At 35.9% G+C, this 16469-nt stretch overlaps 1 long non-coding RNA gene across 1 annotated transcript; it reads left to right on the top strand.

Moving 5' to 3' along the window:
• The first annotated feature begins 15507 nt into the window (after positions 1-15507).
• Positions 15508-16177, top strand: LOC141721875 (uncharacterized). The gene is made up of 3 exons (XR_012574918.1): positions 15508-15635; positions 15738-15807; positions 16114-16177. It is a non-coding gene; the product is annotated as an uncharacterized LOC141721875 (long non-coding RNA).
• Positions 16178-16469: the final 292 nt, after the last annotated feature.

The following is a 16469-nucleotide window of genomic DNA, read 5'->3' as shown; positions in this document are numbered from 1 at the left end:
AGGAGAGAATATTGGACCCCAGAGATTATGAAGCAATACACTGATAATAAACAATGAAAGTCTAGGCCTTAATTCTGGGCTGATGAGCCTTTCAGTTTGACAGTTGAAGATCATATAATGCTGAAATTCCTCATCATAATAGGAAGGAGAGAATATTGGACCCCGGAGATTTAGTTCAAGTGAATCTAATTGACTTGCAAGTGAAAGATTGACTAGGATTTTCTGTCATCATGTATGCCTACGTTTTCCCACTGATTAAATGCACATACTACCAACCTTTAGGCATCTCCTTCTGTTTTAAAATAAAACTAACTCAACAGCTTAGACTCTAATCTTTAAAAAAAAGGATAAAAACGTTTTAAAAAAAAAAGAAACGGGATAGACATGCCTGCTCAACATCAGATAGCATATTCAGAGAAAGTACTCAGAATCCCTAAGTTATCGCTTTATTTGTCCTATTGCATCAAATACAACTCCACACATTTGTTTTGGATCGGGACTGATGTAAACATGGACCTCGTCGTTGATTATACTTGTCTTGCCAATTTTAGTATCTGCAGTCTGCACATGAATTTTGCGATCATAGCAAACATCACATAATTATGTTATCTGTTGTGATCGGTTTTTTTAATGGAGTACTCCTTAGTGGATTACTAATTGTAGTACATGTCCTGTTCTGTAATATTCTAAAAAGGAACACATTAGGGAAGATATTGTACTTCCACTAAAACTTCATTTAAGGCACTTCATAGAACTTTTGCAGTTGATATTGTTCTGCAGGACATCTTTAATGAGAACAATGTGCAGTTGATCAAAAGGAACTCATTGCAGTTGCTTGCACCCCAAACTCCGATACGCTCACTTTTTCCCACACCGGCCTATTTATGCAGCTCCAGAGGTTCCAACAAACCATTAGAATCAGAGCCAACGTATCCCGTGAACAATTTTTTGACAACTGATGAATGGTTTCTGTTACAGTACCCTCATATCCCATCATACTAACCTCTTTTAATCCCACATTTGTCCATACCGCTTCTGTAAACGAATAATCAAATAGGACATGAATTGCATCTTCATTTTTTATTAGGACATTTAATATTAATTTGGACACGCTTCATAACCAGAGCTACAACAGTTGGCAAACGACCACGACATACTCGCCAACTAAAGTTAATCACCTTTCCTGGTAATTCTAATTTCCACATTTTCTTCTAAAAAGATGCATGTATCCATTGATAAACACCTTGCACTGCTCTATAACAACTTTTGACAGAAAATTTACCTAATTTCTCCAAGTGCTAAAGCCACGAGTCTTTCTGGTTTTGAGTTGGAATACGAATACTTTTGATCAACTGCACATTGTTCTCATTAAAGATGTCCTGCAGCACCTCATCATCCCAGCATTTGCTTCCAGTCTCCATTAAATTAACCACCCGTATATGTTCAAGTTTCTGAGGCATTACAGTAGTCTAATATCCATTATTATTCCACACGTTGGTCTGCTCTCCATCCCCTATCTTTCTCCTACTTTCTTGTTTTACAACCTCCTGTGCTGCAAGAATACTTCGCCACATATATGATGGGTTTGTTCCTAGTTTGGCATGCAAAAAATCACAATAAGGGAAGTATTTTGCTTTCATAATACTTGACACCAATGAAATTCTGATGATTTAGTAGCCTCCAACCTTGCTTTGCTAACATAGCAATGCTAAACTTACTTAATTCTTTAAACCCCAATCCCCCTCCCTCCTTAGCATTGCACATTTTTTCCCAGAACAACCACCTTATTCCCTTGTTCGACCCTCCATTTCCCCACCAGAAAGAGTTCATCTACTTCTGAATTCGATCACATATCTTTTGTGATATTAAAAAAAGATTCATCCAAAAGTTTAATATTGTCTGTGCTGCAGATTTTAAAAGCACTACTTTACCTCCTCTTGAAATCGATTTATTACTCCATCCTAATAACTTAGAGCTAATACGGTCATTCAGGAATTTAAATGTATTATTCTTCCTTCGTCCAATGCGTATTGGCAACCCCATGTATTTTTCAGGTATTGAAACTTCATCTACTTGCAATATTCCACACACCTCTCTTCTGTTTATACTCGTAGTATTTGGACTAAACACCACATCTGATTTGCCAAATTTTTTTGCTTGTCCAGATTATCTTTCGTATCTCAACAGTATGTTTTTCATAATCAATGCCTTAACTCTTACAGCTCTAAAGAAAAAATAGGAGTCATTCGCAAATAATAAATGTGACACAGTATGTGCCCCTTTAGCAATAGAGCATTCATGCAGTAACCCCATTTCTTCATGTCTACGAAATATAGAACTAAGCCATTCAGCATATAGTATGTACATATAAGGGGATATAGGATTCCCTTTTCTAATCCTCCGTTGTGGTTGCACATCACCAAAAATTTCCCCTTCTCGAATAAAAGTATAAGACACTGTAGTAACCCTTGTTTTCCATATATCAACAAACCCGAATTTCTTCATCATAGCCTCAAGATAGTACCATTCCAGTCTATCATATGCCTTAGAGACATCAATTTTAAACTCGCTACACCATTCTTCCCTTGTCTCTTTCTACTGATGTAGTGATTTAATTCAAAGGCAACTAATGCATTGTCCGTGAGCATACGACCTTCTACAAATGCGCTTTGCTTATCTGATATTAATATAAGCAAACATTCTTTCATTCAATTTGCCATAACTTTTGAATAATCAAAACACATTATAAACAATCAATACCCAGTGATTTGTCCGGGTGCATCGAGAATGCAACAATTTTTACCTCCTCCCTTGTAACTGCTTTAATCGAATTCTCATTCTGTTCGACTGAAACTTATTGCACCACTTCACGATCAGATAGCATTTCAGACATACCTGAGCTCTGAGCTCTTAAATAATTCTGAGAAGTACTCCACAATTATTTTCCGAATCCCCTCATTACTCTCTTGCCATTCTCCATTTAAATCTTTCAGTTTCATAATCTGGTTTTGTTTTTTTTTCTTCCAATGGCATATTTATGGAAAAATTTAGAGTTTTGGTCCCCTTCTCGAAGCCTAAACTACCTCGACCGTTGTTTCCAATACACATCCTGCATCTCTAGTACCCATAAATACCTGTCTCGAGCCTCCTCATACTTCTTAATACCATACTCATCTCTTCTTGATATGAATTTCTGCATCTCAGTTCTATATTTTTTAATTTGCACCTGTAACTCCTTCATCTTAGTTCTATATTTTTTAATTTGCACCCGTAACTCCTTCGCTAAGTCTCCTACCCATTCTTCTATTTTCAAACTCACGTATGCCATTTTATCCATGATATTCGTTTCAGGATATTAGGTCCCGAAATATCGTAGAAAGGGGGTTGAATACGATACTCACTAAATTAAAAAATTCTTTTGAATCTTTTACGGATAAATAATTTAGCGTTCGGTTAGTGGTTCTGTGTTCTTGAGTTGAATAATGTTTATGACATTAATGTAACGAAAACAAGATATTCGGGAAAATATATATTCATATATAAATCCTCGGGGGTGTTGCTACACTCCGGTAAATAAATTAACCGGATACAATCCAAGAACAACAATGTTCTTGCTTCTACAAAGATATTATAAATTAAATCCTATTCAATGATCTATCTTTTTGTATGCCTAAGGATCTAATTACCGGATAACAACTATAATGCCCCTATGAATATACAAGAGTTAAATCGGGCATTATAACGTTTCTCCGGTGAGAAGTTAAACGAATATTCAATGTGCCTTCTTTGTAAATCTTTGCTGCTTGTTTTATCAGCTCTCGTTTTGGAGAAGAAGATAAACAGAACAATTGGTTGATTGATTATTATTCTGCTTCTTGAGTGTACACTTATACATCAATTGAAATATGTGGCCAAATGTTAACCACATAAATCAATTGATCAATCAATAAAGATGTTGAGAGTTAACTTGCGTCCATGGATGATTTTCACTTAGAATATTCAAGCATTCCATGTGAGTTACGACCACAGGGAGTAAAGAAGCTCTTACTTGCGCATACATGAAGTCTATGACAAGTTTGTCTTAGAATTTATCTAAGTGGCGACCAATATCACAAAGGGGAAGCTAACTTGTGACCTATACCTCCTAGTATGGCTAGGTTGCGACCCCAAGAAGTACTAGGAGTGTTACTTGTGACCTGCATTACCAAGGGGAAGGATTTTGCCTTCGTTAATTTGCTGATTTTGCTAAGTTGCGACCTCTACACCCTTGTGTAGGCTAAGTTGCGACCCAAGCTCCCCTTGGGAGTGTTAGTTACGACCCTAGCTCCCCTTGGGAGTATTAGTCGCGACTACAAGAAACAATAAGCATTTATGAGATAGATTCTTTTCCCATTTCTTCCCTGTTGCTCCTACTAGGTCAAAACCAACTCTGGTACTTAGATTTTGAGATATACTTCAAGGTTATTTCTCCTTCTAAGCAATAGAGTGGCTATGGTGACTCCTACTACAAGTAGTGATCACTTTGGATTAGATTCGGTAGAACGCTGTAACCCTTAAACTGTCCCGTCTTCAAGTCTTTTCTCCGAGTCTTCGTATAAACCATATAACCTTCATATCCAGATACGAATACTCACTTAAAAATCTTCCTAATGATAGTACTTAGTTTCCTTTCACGAATCACTGACACCTAGTGCAATGGTCAAGTTCACAGTTGACCAGTTCCGCTCTCAGGCCTTCGTACTATAATCTTCTCAAATTATTGTTAAGCTTGTAACAACCTTATTGCTTTGAACACTGATTATCAATAAATAATTGTACTTCAACTGGAATCCTTTTTGGTACTTAGACAATGTCTTCATTGTTACTACAATCTTAAATACTTCATTCAATGTCCTTCACTCACGTTTGAACATATAAATGAACTCTTTTCAATGAGTATAACTTCAAGACTGCAACTGTCTTCTTTAACCTCTGTCTATACCCAGTGGCGGAGCCAGGAGGTTTACCTCATGGGGGCACCATACAATCTGGTTATAAATTTTAAATTAATTATATAATTAAATCTATTAGTTTAATTTTTTTTATAATACCATATCTTGATTAACAACACATTTTTAGTTGATAAAGTTATAATATTTTCAATTCTTGTTTGATTAAATGTATACATTACCTGCCGAAGTAAAAGGGCCATTCTCCAGTCCAGTTTACAAGCATAGTTCAATTAAAAAAAGAGGTGGAAAGTGGGGCACCAGGATAAGTATTTACATGCAACTGTTATTTCATTTGTAGGTTTAACATTAAATTGTTTTCTCTTTTTTTAAGTTGTGGGGCACGTGACCCCTGGTGTGGCTCCGCCACTGTCTATACCATGTCTTCAATTGTTCAGATTTCTATGCTTCGTACACTGTCTATCTTCAATCAATGCTGACACACTGAAATCTTCTGGTAGCACTTATACACTAAATCTTCATCATTTCTGAAAACCCCGAAAGTCTTTAAACTTTATTCTTCACTGAGGCATGAACATATTAATGAACTTTTTTCAGTGACCTGTAAACAGACTTTAAGCCTTCTTCTAATCCTTTGATTCTTTGTATTTGTCTTGTCTTCATTTCTTCTGATTTTTTGTGTAGTCGTAGTATTATTAACCTGTTCTGTTCTAGTGTTGTTCTCGTATTGAGTTATCACGTAACTGTTCATACAGCTACGCAGTCTCAGGAGTCCCGCACAATTTTAGCACACTGATCTTCTCTAATTCAACAGTTCTCAAAATGAAATCTTTTTATACTTGGACCATACACCATCTTGTTAAGCTCCAAAATATTGGGAAATGATCAGAGGCTCTAACACTTTTAATTCCCCTCGTGCGAACAAATGTAGATGCAACCGGTGAAACAAGATTGTTTGGTTAGATTAAATTTGGATTTAAAATAGTTCAAAATTAAAATTCATTTTAATTTTAGACAAAAATTGAACTAAATGGTACTCCTTTTTATTATTAAGGCGACACATAATTTTGGTCTCGACTTGTAGATTAAATCAGGTCGGGTTTATTAGTCCGGGACCGGACCGAATATAACCGGTGTGATCCCCGATTCTTAAAATAAAAAAATTCGGTATTCGGTCCGATCGGATCCGATTCAAGACCTGAAAAATTCCGAATAGTGAAGCTGAATTTTTATATATATTTATTTTAACTTTACTTTATATCTTTAAAAGTCATATATAATAATTAAATATTTACACATATCATATTTTAATAATCCAAATTAATTGATAGAAAATTAATGTGGTAAAATATATCGATACTATAATCTAAATTACTAAATTTCGTCCTCCATATAATAAAGTATTGGTATTTATATATTTATATATCAATAAATTGTAAAATCAATTTTATATGTAATTGTTACATAGATAAATATTTTCATCGAAAACGTAAATTTGAAATATTTTTGTAGAAAAACAATATATTTTAATCTTAATCCATCTTTGAGTGAACTTTCCCCATTGCAAAGGGCGTGCAATACGGACATGTATCTGTTGTTAATAAAGGCAGCTTAAACCGTAAGCTAATGATATTATCCCCCTCTTAAACCGGAAGCAGAGATGCAGTGTTGAGATTGGGGAGGATGAATAAGTTAACAGGCTGAGAGCAACTTTCAAAGGTTATTGATGAACTTAATTAAGGACTGACTTGGAGGTGTTCTGGAAGCATATGTCATATCAGACGAGAAAGGGATGGATAAGTTAAACTCATGTGCTTTTTGAGGCTAGTACAGATGGGCTTACTGAGATTTTAGGTTAGCAGATGTGTCTGACAGTACAACGGAGTAGCGCTCAACTAATTTATATAAAAACTTTTTGTCAGTGTTGAAGTTGTGAGAACCATTGTTTAGTACTTTCTACTTGTGTTGCTCTGCAATTTTTTGAAAGTGCAAAAAATGGTTCCCTCGATTCTTCAGACCCTATATAATACACAATCATGTTCAAATGAAAAACATAATAGCTTGGGAATCCATGAAAATCATTGTTAAACAATTTTTGTTTGTATTGTCTGAAATTTTTTGAAAGTGCAAGAACAATGATTTTTTAGGGTTCTCCATGCGTGACTCTATAAAATTTAAATGGTTTTTTAAATGAAAATTTCAGTTATACTGTATAATTTGTTTTTTTGTTCTGTAAATGCTTTTACATGTTTGTGGTATAAAGAATTGCTTATTATATACGAGGTTTTATGACACCAGTATGGTTCACCACCTTAAATATGTTAAGTTTAGATTGACATTATCCTAAGAAAACAGGTATACATCTACTTTGGTGAATCTAAGCATGCAATTCTGCACTAGTTGATGTCTTTGGATGCCTGATGTAAGACCATTCTTTAGTTTCCGAAGGCTTTGATACCTATGCAGATAGATCGGTTATTGCAACATGTGTGATGTCTCGGGGGTAGCATCATACAATTCTTAGTGGGATTGACTATAAGGTAAGCATTGCTGGTTCATCTCGACTGGGCAAAACTTGATCAGTGCAAAAAAGGCACAAAAAGGGGCTAAAAATAGACCAGTGCAAAAAAAAGCACAAAAACAAATAAGTGCATTGCACTATAAACTGTATACAATAAGTGCAAAAGCACAATAAAAAATCGAGAATACATTGACTTGCACCTTAGAAAGTACAACCACTAAGGAGACCCATGATGGCTAAACCCCTTTGAAGCTTCCTCGTCTGACAATGTAAACAAATCCGGCGCTTGGTTACAAGTCCTCGTGTTAACTGAAGCTTTCCGCGTCTCATAAGTTTAAAACATTACTGTGCAGAAAAACCAGGTTTTGGTTACCAAGTATATGTACCCTGCTGATTAGCATAACTGTTAACAATAATCTCATGTATAAGGTAGGCAGTAACCTACTTGTGTTTTTAGAATCTCATATGTAATCTGCATTTTCTTTATCCCAACTTACATGTACAAGTATTGATATCACGACATAAAAATCAAGTTAATTTTCAGCATAACTGTTGTTAATATATTTTTTTGGGGGGGTGGGGGACAAGGGTAACTCCGCCTATGTCACTACCTGACACAGCCGGTCCCAAGCCCGGATAAAGGAGGAGGGCAGAGGGTTCTTTATTTCTTATTGCATTAGCTATATTTTACGGACAATTCACTTGGTGTCCCAGACATTAAAATGTCTGATCTTCCTTTTGACAGTGTGCTTAACAATTTCATAGTTGCAACTTGGAAGAGCTTCATAATAAGACTACCAATGTTTTCGGTAGCTTACCAAAAATTGAGAAGTTGTATATTGCATTAAAATTTATTCGGGTAATTTTCAGATCTCTTTACATTGTCCTTTTCAACTTGGCACAATGCATCAATGTCTAATTGTTTGTGCTCTTTGTGTGCAACATGTTTCAAAGTATTTGGCTGCAGGACGTTTTCTGGAAACTCTTTCTAAACCGTTGCCTTCTCCTAAAGACTCTGAATATCTCTGACATACGTTTTGATAAGTTGTCTGAGGTTTCTTGTTTGCTGTGCTTAATTCGGAGTGCTCTCAACTTGTGCAAACTAAATATTGTGGTGAGTCATGCACCATCACTTCATCTTATTCTGTGTCACTACAACTTAGCTACTGTTTGTCATTTTTATAACATTTTCTCTATATTCGGCTGTGTGTTTAGTTGAAGGTGATCTCAACAAATATCGGATAAAAGATTCTGGAGACTGTACCCTGGATCATCTTGAAATTGTCACCTTTAGTAACTTTAGAGGTCTTAGAGCCGAGTTAGAGCTAGTCAAGTTTCTGCTTGCCCGCTCTCCATTGCTGAAAAAAATGCTCATTCACTACAGTGTATTCATTAAAATAAACAATGAAATTACTCATGATAATAGGAAGGAGAGAATATTGGACCCCAGAGATTATGAAGCAATACACTGATAATAAACAATGAAAGTTTAGGCCTTAATTCTGGGCTGATGAGCCTTTCAGTTTGATAGTTGAAGATCATATAATGCTGAAATTCTTCATCATAATGGGAAGGAGAGAATATTGGACCCCAGAGATTTAGTTCAAGTGAATCTAATTGACTTGCTCGCTCCCACATATCGAACAATGGAGAATCCCAAGTGATATATTGACTAGGATTTTCTGTGATCATGTATGCCTATGTTTTCCCACTCATTAAATGCACATACTACCAACCTTTGGGCATCTCCTTCTGTTTTAAAATAAAACTAACTCATAAGCTTAGACTCTGATCTTTAAAAAAAAGGATAAAAACGTTTAAAAAAAAGAAACGGGATAGACATACATGCTCAACATCAGATAGCATATTCAGAGAAAGTACTCAGACTCACTAAGTTATCACTTTATTTGTCCTATTGCATCAAATACAACTCCACACATTTGTTTTGGATCGGGACTGATGTAAACATGGACCTCGTCGTTGATTATACTTGTCTTTGCATGGTCTGTTATTTCCTCCCATTTCATGGGGCCAACTTTAGTATCTGCAGTCTGCACATGAATTTTGCGATCATAGCAAACATCACATAATTATGTTATCTGTTGTGATCGGTTTTTTTACTAATTGTAGTACATGTCCTGTTCTGTAATATTCTAAAAAGGAACATATTAGGGAAGATATTGTACTTCCACTAAAACTTCATTTAAGGCACTTCATAGAACTTTTGCCTAAATAAAAGATGACAAATAAATATAAGGGAAATTCTCAATGGTACCCTTATTCATGTATAATGAGAGTAAATAAATCTAAACTAATTAAATTATAAAATTTGAAAAAGCTTTAAAATATACACTGAGAAGGAGCTGAAATAAAATAGGAGATGATGTCATGCCCTAGAAGATCCCCACAGTTTTCATGCCTTGAACCTTCTGATGTTTTCTTTTCTCTCTGCCAATATGTTTAAGCTGCGACAAGATCAAGTATAAAATTATATCAAAAAGTCTAGACCTGACAAACACATCAACTGTCTCAACTCTAAACTGAACCTTATGTTAAACTTGTGCTTATTGCTGTCAAAGAAATGTGGTTTCACTTGTAACCAGCTGCTGGAATTTAATTTGGCGGACTGACAGCCATTATTCAATATTGAGTCAGAAGTTTAATTGAAGTGATTATGAACTTATGTGGTGCTGACATGTTACGCGATGATCTTTAAGGTCAATGGATTCTGTCTCTGCTGGTTCAATTGTAGTTCGTGGAAAACTATCCACAGTTCTTGCGTCAAGGAATATCTCCAAATTCTCGTCCAACCTGAATTTTGTGTGTGAGAAAAATTATGAATGTTGCAGATGCCTTATTTGAGCTTCAGTGTACTATTACCCTTATTTGAGCTTCAGTGTACTATTACCCTGAAGTACGGAAGAAGTCTTCTGAATTTCAGTTGATTGCCTCATAACCAGCACAATCACCCTTAAGGACCAGTATCTCAACCTCTATGGCAGCTTCAGGTCCATTTCTTAAAACCTCTCCAGTTAGGCTATCAAGTATCAAGTAAAGCTAACTTGATAGAGTTACCTCTTTCTCCTTTGATTTACAGATAGTGAGGACTGGGGAACTGACCTTTTGCAATAACTTGGACGCAATATTTAGTACGAAGGCATATGTGCGTGAATATTTAATTTTTTTAAATTAACCTTGATTAAAATAGTAGGATACTAGTCCACAGCAGGTATGTGATGCAGGGGATTAGCTTTCTCCAATATCTTGTTTGTCTGGATTCAAACACATCATGAATGGGTATCAGGCTGCTAAAGTGATTCTCATAATATATTTTATCGGAAAATAATCAACTCTTCTTGTTCGTCTTTTTAACAGAAATCCGGTAAAAGCTGTAGTCCCTGACACGGGTACTACTACCCAGTTGACTTAATTAATTTCTGAAATGGATTTGTCAACGATCCAACCGTACGGATGTTAATATCGACTTATTGTAGTCATGTACAAATTTTATCGGAAAATAATCAACTCTTCTTGTTCGTCTTTTTAATAGAAATCCGGTAAAAATCTGTAGTCCCTGACACGGGTACTACTACCCAGTTGACTTAATTAATTTATAAAATGGATTTGTCAACGATCCAACCGTACGGATGTTAATATCGACTTAGTGTAGTCATGTACAGATTTTATCGGAAAATATAAGATGTTTAAAATAAAGTCATCTTTTTAACGAAACACTGAACCGAATAAAAATCTTCTAATCGAAATTATTAACTAAACAATTGTAACAAAGTATGTCTAACAACAGTTTTTCAGACAAGATAATTTAATTTTTAAAAATTAAAATATATTAAAAGACATTACATACCGTTAGATTGAGGTACTATCTCAAATCAGCACCGTTCATGTGATTTTTCATTTCCCCCCAATCAAAAATTGTCTCCCACCTTGGCTTCGCGGTGTTTACTTTACCAGTTTACATTCACAATTTCATTTTTCATTTTCATTTTATCACACGCGACAACGGCGATCACAGGCGACAACGGCGATCACAGGCGACAACGGCGATTACTCAACCTAGCATCACACGCGACAAGGGCGATTACTCAACCGTTTAATCACTGGTATGGGCTTAAACCCTAGAACCCTAGCGTCCCTGATTTTATCTTTTGTATTTGGGGTTTTTTTCATCTTATGTATTTAGGGGTTGTAGAGTATATGATATTTTGGGTATCTTCATTCCGATTATATGCGTCCTTTGCATGCATTTTGTCACTCACTCTTGATTTTGAGTCCCTGATTTTATGTATTTAGGGGTTTTGGGTTTCTATTTTGAATATATGATGGTTGTGGGTTTCGATTTTGAGTCCCCGATTTCATGTATTTAGGGGTTGTGGGTTTCGATTTTGAGAAATGCATTTTGTGGATTTTGAATATATGATGCTGCTTGTGGGTGTTGATTTTGTGGGTTTTCACTATGCTTGTGGGGTTTTGAATATATGATGCTGCTTGTGGGTGTTGATTTTGTTGATTTTTTGGGTTTTCACTATGCTTGTGGGGTGTTCTATGCTTGTGGGGTGTTCTATTTTGTTGATTTTGTGGTTTTCACTATGCTTGTGGGTGTTGATTTTGTATTTTCACTATGCTTGTGAGTCCCTGATTTCATGTGTTCTATGTTTCACTCTAGATTTTAGTGTTCCTCTAAATACACTCTGCATATACACTCAGCATCCCTGATTTTAGTGTTTCACTATGCTTGATTTTAATGTTTCACTTAAGATTTTGTGGATTTTGATCCACATTGCCTCTGTTTGATTCACGGAACACATAAACACATTGCCTCTGTTTGAGTATATATGTTTCGTGCATATATGCGAAGTCCTTTTAGATATATGACAGCTCATTTTACATGTTCTATATTATGTGACTCTGAAATTTGGTTTTTCTTCCATATACATTTGATACATGTGTTTTAAACTTTAGTTTTTGTTTGGTGTATAGATAATGGCCACTCCGAAAAAGAAAAGTGAGTCAAAGAAGACAGAATTGAACACAAGAAAGTCACCGAGAACAGGGCCAAAGAAGAAAGAGCTTAAAAGGTCCAGGTCTTCATCCCACCCAACTACCATGAATGTGATCAGGGCTTTACGAAAGACCAGGTCCTTAAACAACCAGACCCCTGCTATGACCCCCACCCCATCCACTTCTTCCCCAAAGTCTGTGAAGAAGAAGCCTATATCTGAAATCTTACAGAAAAAAATTTCCAAAAATAAGAAGAAAAAAGTGAAACCTGTTACCACCCCGAACAACAATGAAGGACTAAAACTACTCAAGCGAGGTTGTGTAACGATGCATAGAATTGTGAGACGAAAGATCCAGGGGAATAAACTTAATGTGTCTTTTAATGGAAAGGGAGAGCCGTATGGTCCTGAAGCGGCAGAAATGCAATCCTATATTGGGGTTTTGGCAAGAACCAAAGCACCAATCTGGCATGATAGTTGGAAATGTGTTCCCGATGAGACAAAGAACAAGCTTTGGGAGTGTGTTCTGGTAAAACAAACTCAAATAATTATGTATCTTTCATTATATGTTCATTACTTATGTATCTGATATCTTTTTAATTTCTTATGTATGTAGCTGGGTTTCATTTTACCTCCGTCTGCGAAAAAGTTGGTTTTACGTTCCGCTGGTCAGAAATGGAGGGAGTTCAAAAGTCGACTGACCACAAATTACATTCTCCCTTATCGAGATCAACCTGAAGTGTTGGCCTATCCTCCTGCAGATTTCTCTTTCATAGAAAAATCGCATTGGGATATATTTGTTGCTGATCGCACGTCACCTGAGTTTTTGGTATGTTTCCAGTTAGCATTATGACGTACTTATTTCTAGTTAGCATTAAAACATACTTGTTGTTTCTAGTTTTTGGTATTTAATTAATATTGATTTCATAACCACATTCGTGCTTCTTATGCAGAAATGTCATGATGATGCTATACAAAGAAGGATGCTGAGTGTATATCCACATCGGATGTCTCGAAAAGGTTATGCTAACCTCGAGAATGAATGGGTGCGTAATAGTGAAATGACATAGTTATTATTCTAATACAAACTAATTTGTCTAACATATTTATACTATTATACTTTCCTGATCATATACATGTGAATGCAGTATCAATCTCATCCAGATGAAGAGGAAGTTGATCGGTCGTCAACCTGGGTCCTAGCAAGGAAGGACAAAGATGGTAAATTTTTAGGAAAAATTGTTGAAGATAAAGCAACGGAAATTGTAAGTTATATATTAATTTTTGTCTTAATTAATTGAAAGTATATGGTACTTAATTATGTTAGTCTTTTACATGGAAATAGCTCAGACTGTGATAATATGGTACACTTAATATTTTAGGAAAAATTGAAAAAGGAGGTTAAGGAAGGGAAACTAATAGCTGAAGGTGTTGATGATGTTTTAACACTCGCGCTCGGTAAGCCTGAGCATGGTGGACGGGTCCGTGGACAAGGTGTTCATGTAAAGCAGTCGGTTTATTTTGATCTTCCAAGGCAAAAAAAAGCTAGAACAATGGATGAAAAGATACAGGAAAGAGTTCAGAGGTACTTGGCAGAGGAGACTCCAAAAATAATTAAAGCGAGAGATGATTTTTGGGCTGCTGAAATGGAAAAGCTGAGGGCAGAGATCTTGAAAAGGCCCGTACAACAAGAATGTACTCCAACGCATCCTTCCCAACAAGCAAGCTGTCACTCTAACGGCGGGGTTGATGTTGATGCAGCTGTAAACCATCCTGCTACACCTACAACTGCAAAGAATTTATTTCCTGTTCAACAGGAGGGAGGTGGTCTGAAAATTCAAAAGATTGAAAGTTTGTTTGTTGATTTAGGGGTGGATCCTGAGGATGCTCAGAGGTTGGATGGCAAGGATGAAAGTTGTAGAATTGTTTTTGAGGAAGACAGATGTGAAGAAGTTAAAGTGAATGCTCCGGATAATTCTGTTTGTAAATTGGCTCTTGGATCGCTCAGCAACATTGTAGCTTGTGCGAAGATTGATGAAGTTGTTGTTGTTGAAGGAGAGGAGACAATCCATGGAGTCAGACTTGGGGAAGAGAATGCAAGAGTGTCAATCACTCAAGTCATTCAAGGAGATGCTAAGATTCCATATCCCATCGGTGACGAGATTTTGACCGTGGAACAAGCCATGGGAACTTTTATTGCATGGCCAAGAAACTTGATAACAATGAGGAACAATAGCACTTCCAATGTTTTGTCAGCTCCGAAGGTAAAAATATTTAGAATAGCACTATATAGCTAGAATGTTTTTATTTAGTATTTTCTTTCTTACTATTTTCATGTGTATTTTCTGCAGAAAGCCAAGAAAAAGGGAAAAAAGAAGACTTATAAATTAGTCGCTGATGTTGAACCAGAGCTTGTTGTTGAGATGGGTGCAAATTACCCATCTGCATTAAATCGTTTGTGGACATGGGCAAAGGGTGCCTTAGCTGATGAACGAACGGTTTCTTTTCAACTATCCCAAGAAGCCTTTGGCTCTACAAAAAAGATGGCCATTTACTTATCAGATATATATTCGGTGTGCTCTGGAGGTGAAATGTCGGGGTCTGTGATCGTCCTTTTTATTCAGTAAGTTTCTCCACAATTTTTTTTTTAATATCTCATAGTTAGTCTGTGGCTCCAGAAACGATTTTTTTTAATCTCTCATATTTTTATATGTAGCTCCATAAACGAATACGTCAAAAAAAATAAGATGACCAACATGATCAAGTTCGTAGATCCCACCATAATTGGTGCCATTGGCTGTGGTAATGCAGGGCAGAGGTCGCGTGCACTCGCTGCACGATTTAAGAATGCTAAGAAAGGGCAATACTTTCTTATGCCTTACAATGACGTGTAAGTTTTAATCCAAGAGCTAGCTAGTTAGACATTCTCATATAATGTTTTAGCTAAACAGGATCACATGCCTTTTTAAATTGATTTTTTTTGGAGCTTCTAAGTTTCAATTTTTATGACAAGGCTTCAATTCATTCATGTTTGTGTAGGAACCATTGGAATTTAACTGTTGCAAATCCTGAGGCAGAGGTTGTCTACCACATGGACCCTCTAAAACGTCGAATCGCTAATGTGGAATGGCTGGATGTTGTCGACAAGTAAGATTCAGCTTCTAAAATATCTGTATGGAGTCTTGAACTTTGATAGACCACGCATTTTTCAGTTGCTTAATGGTTTTGCTGGTATTATTTTGGTTGTAGTGCCATTAAAATTTACAAAGAGGATCTCAACAAGGTTGTCAAGAAGAAAATTTTGTGGGAGAACATGGCGGTAATAATCAATTCTCATCATATTTTTTCTATGCTATTAAGGATATTGTAATTAAATAATTATTTCTTACATCTCAGTTAGTTGATATTGTAATTAAATAATTATTTGTTACATCTCAGTTAGTTGTTAAGGATAGAAGTTAGTTAGATTAATGCTTGTATATAAACACTACTGCACTCATAGTTTAGAGACTTATTTTTTACATTCACCAAATCTGTTTTGTATAGTTATCTCTCTGCAATATACATACAAGAGCTTCTTTCTCTCCAATTCACAGCTTTTGTAATGCATTTTTAATTAATCCAGGGAGTTCCAGTGCAGTCAGGAACCAAGGATTGTGGCCTGTTTGTGATGCGCTATATGAAGGAGATTGTTCAGGACAAAGAACTTGAGTTTGCTGCTAAGGTGAGATTTTCACTTTGGGTTTTCCCATTGACTTATACTCTTACTCGTACAGTACTTAATTGTATGACTTATGTAAAATTTTGGGTTATTTTTCAGTGGATGCGCAGATCAAACTTGGTTTACACTGATGATGACATTAACGAGATCCGCTGTGATTTTGCAAAATATTTCATGAAACGCCATGCAATCTAGGTTCCAAATTTGTGGTCTTTTGTTTGAACTAGTAGTCGGATTTGAACTTTAAATTATGCAGTTGG

This window comes from Apium graveolens, chromosome 4, assembly GCF_009905375.1.
Source record: "Apium graveolens cultivar Ventura chromosome 4, ASM990537v1, whole genome shotgun sequence".
Taxonomy (NCBI): Eukaryota; Viridiplantae; Streptophyta; class Magnoliopsida; order Apiales; family Apiaceae; genus Apium; species Apium graveolens.
The sequence above is the reverse complement of the archived record's forward strand: the minus strand, read 5'-3'. Positions and strand labels throughout refer to the sequence as shown.